This window comes from Hordeum vulgare, chromosome 2H (genome assembly GCF_904849725.1).
Source record: "Hordeum vulgare subsp. vulgare chromosome 2H, MorexV3_pseudomolecules_assembly, whole genome shotgun sequence".
NCBI lineage: Eukaryota > Viridiplantae > Streptophyta > Magnoliopsida > Poales > Poaceae > Hordeum > Hordeum vulgare.
Window position 1 is genome coordinate 209,565,072 of NC_058519.1, and position 8,506 is coordinate 209,573,577.

The following is an 8,506-nucleotide window of genomic DNA, read 5'->3' on the forward strand; positions in this document are numbered from 1 at the left end:
CGAGAGCAAGAACCGTATACTTGTGGAAATGGCAAGGTCCATGTTGGATGAATACAAGTCACCACATAGTTTTTGGGCTGAGGCTGTCAACACAACATGACATGCATCAAATTGACTCTTCCTCCGCAAGATATTGGAGAAGACTCCATATGAGCTCCTAACCGGGAACAAACCAAATGTCAAGTACTTTCGTGTATTTGGGTACAAGTGTTTCATCCTCAACAAAAGGGAACGGTTAGGAAAATTTCAATTCAAAACAATTGAGGGATATTTGTTGGTTATGGATCAAACTCTCATGCCTATAGAGTCTACAACAAATCCAATGGATGTGTTGTAGAAACTTGTGACGTGATGTTTGATGAATTTAACGACTCCCATGGGGAGCACTCTGATCTAAGTGATGCAGGTGAAGAAGATCCCTCCCAAGATATTTTGACCATGGGTGTTGGTCCCTTCTTCCAATGGAACAAGAACCTCATGATGATGATGAAGAAGATGAAAGTTCCCCTCATCCTCAAGTCGGCTCAACACCCATACCTCCACAAGACCCTAGTGCTCAAACCATGCCAGTTGTTCAGGATCAAGAAGGAGAACACGTCCCTCACCATGATCACATTCAAGAACAAGAGCATCATCAAGCGCTAGACCAAGAAAATGATATCATTGATGATGAACTTCAACAAATGCAACGTGAAGAAGAATATCTTCCACCACACATTAATGATCCATATGTTGAGGATTTAGATGATGGAAATGAAGTTGAACCTCGTGAAACCCTGACCTCCATCATGCCGCGTGTGGCCGGTCGTGTCAATGTTGATAAAATTCTTACCGGCATATCGGAAGGTAGAGTCACTCGTAAACAATTGACAAACTTTTGTTCTCACTTTTTGTTTGTCTCTAGTGTTGTGCCACTCAAGGTACAAGATGCATTGTGGGACAATGATTGGCTCGTTGCTATGCAAGAAGAGTTGAACAGTTTTAAATGCAACAAAGTATGGTCATTAGTCGAAAGACCAACTGAGGAACACAATGTCATTGGAACAAAATGGATTTTTAAGAACAAGCAAGATGAGAATGACATAGTCATCCGCAACAAGGCAAGGTTAGTGGCACAAGGGTACTCCCAAGTTGAAGGTTTGGACTTTGATGAGACCTTTGCTCCTGTTGCCCGTCATGAGTCTATTCGCATTTTACTGGCTTATGCTGCTTTCAATGGTTTTATGTTGCATAAAATGGATGTGAAGAGTGCTTTTCTTAACAGTCATCTACAAGAAGTATATGTATCACAACCACCTGGGTTTGTTGACCCCGATCACAAAGACTATGTGTATAAACTTCACAAGGCTTTGTATAGCCTCAAACAAGTATCACGTGCTTGGTATGATCATCTTAAGAAGTTTCTACTCGATGATGGCTCTGTGAGAGGGGTGGTCGATCTTACTCTTTTTACTAAGAGGGATAATGGTGATTTGATCTTATGCCAAATCTATGTGGATGACACCATTTTTGGTTCTCCTAACATTCAGTTGTGCAATAAGTTTGCGGCCTTCATGACCAAGACCTTTGAAATGTCACTCAATACGTACTTGAAGTTCTTTCTCGGATTTCAAATACAACAATTTCAAGAAGGAATTTTCTTGTCTCAAACAAAATACCTCAAGGACATTCTAGAGAAGTTTGACATGACAAATGCTAAACCATGTAAGACACCCATGTCCACAAAACTTGTTCTCACTGAAGACACCGACGGTATTCCTTTTGACCCATCTATTTACCGCTCTATGATTGGTTTATTGCTTTATCTTCTTGCATCTAGAGCAGACATCATGTTAAGTGTAGGCATATGTGCAAGATTTCAAGCTTCCCCTAGGGAAAGCCATCATATGGTGGTTAAGCATATCCTTAGATACCTTGTTCATAGTCCAAAGTTGAGTTTATGGTACCCCAAGGATGCAAACTTTGACCTCATTGGGTACACAGGTGCGGACTGGATTGGTGACAAAATGGGACGAAAATCCACTTCCGGTGCATGTCAGTTTCTTGGACGCTCCTTGGTAAGTTGGTCCTCGAACAAGCAGAATTATGTTTCCCTCTCCACTGCGGAAGCTGAATACATTGCAACTGCAAGCTGTGCAACTCAATTGCTATGGATGAGGCAAACTTTAAAGGATTATGGTATCACCTATAGACATGTGCCTCTTTTATGTGATAATGAAAGTGTCATCAAGATTACTGAGAACCCCATTGATCACCCTCGCACAAAACACATTGATATTAGGTATCACTTCTTGAGAGATCATGTGGAAAAGGGTGATATTGATATTGCGCACGTGGGTAGGGATATGCAACTAGCAGACATCTTCACCAAGCCATTGGACGAACCAAGGTTTTGTCAACTTTGGCGTGAACTTGGTATCTTGAAGCTTGATAACATTATGTGAAATCTTGTACACCTACATACACTTACTTCATATTTTGTCTAGGTGTAGGCATGTATTTAGGGGGAGACATTCAATTCATGAGTTCTCTCACCCTACATGATGCATAAATCAACCCAACACTCTCAAAGTTACTTTGTTCACCTTGGTGACTTGGTGCTTTAAATGATGGAGTTGTGGTGATGGGCTCAAGTTATCTTCGTAGTGCCATCCCACGTTTACTCAAACATGGTGGCTTAAACCACCACACACACCCTTATAATGAACATCATTAGAGTTGTTTAGCTAGAATGGTCACTATTTGAGACAATCTTGGGTGTTACATGTGTAAGGATATTCCCCATCATCTCACTATCATGGGTGACACGGAAAACGGAAAAACTCTCCATGTTTGCCTCTCCCTCCTGCTTGCCCCTCTCGGACGTACGACGTGTCTCGACCATCCGGTGACCTATTGATGTTCGGACGTCTGACGAGTGTCGGACGTCTGACGATTTATTAATATCCTAACGTCTGCCGTTTGTCGATCGTCCGATGACTCGCCCCCATATAAAGTTTAGAGGCCCGCGGGTCTGGGCATTTGCCCTAACTCCCCTTGCCGCCTCCCCTCTTCGTTCTTCTCCCTTGCATCGCCAGGCCGCCGCGAGGTTCCCTCCGGTCGCTTCTCCGGTCGGAGCCCCTCTCTTTTTGCGCCTCGAGGAAACCTCTTTATTCTCTCTCTCTCTCTTTCAATCAATTCTTTCCCTGCAGTTCTGCTCTCGGTGCTCCAAATGCATCCGGTCCTAGACTTAGGGTTTCTCAAACATGGTTGTAGGAGTTTTTGCCATGTCGAAGATCAAGCACTCCGCACGCAAGATCCCCGTCGGTTCGTCCTCGCGTGCCACCCATGGTGCGGGATCCGACGACTCCTGTGACGCCCTCGGTTAATCGTATGCTAATCATACACACAAATCCGTACGATCAAACCCAAGGACTCACGGGAAGATATCACAACACAACTCTAGACACAAATAAAACAATATCAGCTTCATATTACAAGACAGGGGCCTCGAGGGCTAGAATACGGAAGCTCGATAAACACACGAGTCAGCGGAAGCAACAAATATCTGAGTATAGACATAAAACAAGGGGTGCCTTAGAGAAGGCTAGCACAAAAGATACAATGATCGAACGAAGCGAGGCCTTCTGCCTGGGAGCCTCCTAACTACTCCTGATCATGAGCGGCCTCCACATAGTAGTAGGCACCGTCAGGGTAGCAGTCCTCGGCGGCGGGGACCTCCATCTCCTGGGCTCCAACATATGGCCGCAACACGGATCAAGGGGCAAAGGGGGAGCAAAGTAGTGGTGAGTACTCATCCAAAGTACCCGCAAGTCTTACATCAGATCTATTCTAAGTATGCATCAGTATCAAGGAAGGGGATGATTATATGTGGACTGACTGCAGCAATGCGAGAATAGAGAGAGAAGGCCTAGTCCTATCGAAGACTAGCACCTTCGGGGTCTTGCAGCAATAGACGAGAGTAGAACAGGGGTAAAACATTAATAGTCATATTGTTGCAGCAATATTAAAGTGAGGTCACGCCTAAAGATCCTCCCTCGACTCCCTACGAGGAAGCAATCCCGAGGCAAACTAATTCTAGTTAAGTAACAATTGTAGTTGTATAAGATCAGGGCACAACTCCAAGTCGTCCTGTAACCGTGGACACGGCTATTCGAATAGTTAATTTTCATCCCTGCACGGGTGCACCACATGTCCCGTCACGCTCGATAACACTCTGGCTGACATACTTTTATGGGTCCTGCCCGGCCTCGGAATATCGACACGTCGCAGCCCCACCTAAGACTAATCAGAGAGGTCAGCCCGCCGGTCTAAATCCTAAGCGCAAAGGGTTCATGGGCCAGTTCCCGTTCGCGCTCCTGCACGATGCGAGGGCGGCCGACGTCAGTCCTAGCATCCCGGGACCACACGAGCGCGCGCCACTACGATTGCTGACATCTGAAAAACTCAGCCACATCCGGGGTCTAACGGTAAGAAGAGGGGGAAGAAACAATAAATAATAGCAACGGTGCAACACAATGCATGACATGGCAAGATGCAGGCTAGACATGAGCTAACGCAGCCACATCCGTCATAGAAGGGTCGGAAGAATATCTGACGATATTTTTCAGGTCTCGGGCTACTACCTGTCAGACTGGAAACAATAGAAATGTTCCATGTTTGCTATGCTAGGGACGCGTGACAAACAATGGATCGTGTATCCGGGTTCGTCTCGTTTTGCTCATCAACTTTCATGTTGAAAATATTTTGATCTGACTTACGGATTATTTTATATTAATTTTTAAAGTTTTTTTAATTATTTAGGAATTAAAAACAGATTTAATTAATTTAACTAAATTCAATTATGACATCAGCATGATGTCATGCTAACATGAACATTTGACTCGTCAACTAACCAGTGGGTCCCGAACGTCATAGGCACAAGTTTTAATTAAGATTAAATATTAATTAATTAGATTAATTTAGTGGGGGACCCACGTGTCTTACTCTAATTATTCTAATTATCCAATTAATTAATTAAATAATATATCTATTTATTTATTTAATAAAAACATTATTTTTATTTTTATATTTTCATTTTCACTTTTCTTTAAAAGAGGTTGTGTGGCCTCCTTGTCATAGATAGCGAGGTGCATTGGCCCCACCGGTAAGTGGCTTTAGGCCAACTACACATTTTTAATCACACATACATAACCAAATAATTAACGTATTCTCCATATACCCATATACGCAAATACATACATCGTGCATCTCATACATACAAAATACGTACGACGTTTATACATACATACATACATTCGCAATACAACATTTATTTCTATTTCTTTTCCTCATCTCACCACTCCCATCTCCCTCGTGTGTGTTAACTGAGAGAACTTCACAAAGAGAGAGCTACATCTCCACGATCATCTACACGAACCTAACGGTGTCGGATCGGAGTGCCGTCTGCCGGAACGGAACCGGGACGGCGCGAGGAAGGAGATGGTGGGAGGAGCCCGAGGAGGGGCTCACCGACGTTGACGCGAGGGCCCGGTGAAGACGGAGTTCTCGTGAGGTGGAGGTGACAGCGAGGAGGAAGACGAGACGGTGATGGTGATGATAGCGCGGTCCTGGTGATGCCGATGAGGACGGTCGCCGGAGAGGCCTCCCGGAGGTGGCCAACCGGCGTGACGAGGAGGAGGGGTCTCCCTGCCCGGTCCCTCCTGGACCGAGCGGGAGGAAGGGGCAGTGGGGGTTGAGGCGGTCGGCCGACGGGGGGGAACCAGTAGAGCTCGTCCGGCGGGGGGAACCGGAAGGGCTCGGTCGGCCGGCAGTTTGGTGCTCCTGGGTGGACGGGGGAAACTGGGGCGAGGTGGAGTTGAGGGGGGGGGGCGACGAGGGAAACTGGGGGCCGCCGGCGGGAGGGGTCTGAAGGGAGGAGGCGAGGTGGGAGGCAGGCTGCGGTGGGGATCTGGGAGCTGGTGGTGGAGTACCGAGAGGGAAATGAGAGGTCGGTGGGGTTGGGAAGTGTCGGTGGGAGGGTAGACTACCGAGAGAGAGATATTTCTCTTGCGGGGGTGAGACGAGCGGGAGGTTAGGTGGGGAGGGGCGGGGTGTCCGAGGCGAGAGCCCCTGGCAGCGGCAGTGGGAAAGAGCGAGGGGGATGCAGGGGATTCTCGCTCGCTAGGGTTTGGCCCCGCGCGGGCGGGTGTGGCCTGGCTGGCTGGGCCACTAGGCCAGTTGGGCCAAGGGGTGGGGGTTCCTTTTTTGTTTGTTTGTTTTTTTTCTTTTAAAAATACTTTCTTTTTCTTATTAAATCTAATTCTTTTTATTATTCAATTCTATTACTTTCTTTTATAATTTACTATATATAATTTTAAGTCTTTCTTTTTATTTATTTCTTTTCAGTTACTATATTTCTTTACTCTATTTTATTTAAGGCTCCACTTCTAAATATATTGGGCTGACCAATATTTCTAAAAGTGCCTGATTCATTTTTATACTTCGCTAGGTAATCTATATAACTCCCCGGCGTTTTTATTTCAACATCATAAAATCTTTTCTCGTTTGACTTAATTTCAAGGTTTCGAATCTCGATTCGGTTTCAACCAACATGACAACATTGATATAATCCAGGGTGACGTGGCATCATTAGCGCGGGATCACTGTCGCTTAATTACAATCATCACTGTAGAAAAAGTCGAGGATGTCACAATTCTCCCCTACTAACAAGAATTCTCGTCCCGAGAATTAAGAGGTAGAAGGAAAGAGCCCGGGGTATTCATCACGAAGATGATCCTCGCGTTCCCAAGTGGCTTCATCTTCAGAATGATTTGACCACTGCACTTTAAGGAACTTGGTGACTTTGCGATGAGTCTTATGTTCAGCTTGGTCGAGAATGCGTACCGGATGCTCTTTATAAGAGAGGTCTTGTTGCAGCTAAAGCATACCATGATCCACTGCTCGAATAGGATCCTTGAAGGAGCGACAGAGCTGAGAAACATGGAAGACATCTTGAACCTGAGAAAGGTTCGCCGGCAGTTCCAATTGACAAGCCACTCTTCCATGCCTTTCGAGAACAGTGAAAGGACCAATATGACGAGGAGCTAACTTGCCCTTGATCCCAAAATGATGTGCACCTCGCATTGGTGTGAGACGAAGATAACCCTTTTTGCCAGGTTGATAGACCATATCCTGATGATGACGGTCATACTGACTCTTCTGACGAGACTGAGCAGCCTTCAGATTCTCATGAATAATGTGGACTTGATCTTCGGCGTGTTGAATAATGTCCGGATCGAAGAGTGATCGTTTCCCCAGTTTCTGACCAATTTAGAGGAGTTCGACACCTTCGTCCATACAATACTTCGAAAGGGGCCATCTTCAGACTAGCTTGATAGCTATTGTTGTAAGAGAACTCAGCATACGGGAGAGATTCCTCCCATTTCTTAATGAAAGAAATGACACAAGCTCGAAGCATGTCCTCGATAATTCGGTTGACTCGTTCAACTTGTCCCTGGGATTGAGGATGAAATGCAGTGCTGAAGGACAGATGAGTCCCCATAGCCTTCTGAAAACTTTCCCAGAATTTTGAAGTGAAGAAGCTGCCACGGTCCGAACTGATTACCAACGGAATACCGTGAAGTGAAACAACTCTTGACATATAAAGATCTGCCAGCTGACTAGCATTAATTGTTTCTTTGACGGCCAGGAAATGTGCAACTTTGGGCAGTCGATCAATGACGACGAGAATAGCATCATTACCTTTGTGAGATCTGGGAAAACCGATGACAAAGTCCATTTCAACATGGTCCCATTTCCACTCAGGAATAGAGATAGGTTGCAGAGTTCCAGCAGGCTTTTGATGTTCTGCTTTGATACGCCGGCATATATCACATTCTTCCACATAGCATGCAATGTCCTGTTTCATATTAGGCCACCAGAATCTTTGCCGGATGTCTTGGTACATCTTGGTACTACCCGGGTGAATAGACAATGGTGTGTCATGAGCTTCTTCCATCACCTTCCCGGTCATCCTGAGATTTTCCTTCTCATTAGGGACGAATAGGCGACCCTTGAAATACAAGGCGCCATCTTCAGCAACAGTGAAAAAGTAGGGTTTACCCTTCGCAATTAATCCTATCGACATCATTGTCAAAGCCTTGCAGATTCTTTATGGAGCTCACAAGATCTGGTTCAACCACTAGGTTACTGAGGGAGCCCTGATTAACAACACGAAGGTTCATCTTTTGACACTCTTCAGGAGGGGAACAAGGTAACCCTGAGGAACAATATGGAGGTTCAGCTTATGGAATTCCTCTTGCAGACGATCGTGAACCTTATGAACCTGGAGGTGGTTGCAGTATGACTTGCGAGTCAAGCATCAGCCATTACGTTAGCCTTGCCAGGGGTATATGATATACTACAGACAAAATCTGTTATACGCTCCATCCATCTTTGTTGACGTAGATTCAGCTCTGGTTGAGTGAACAAGTACTTCAGACTTTGATGGTCGGTGTAGATTTCA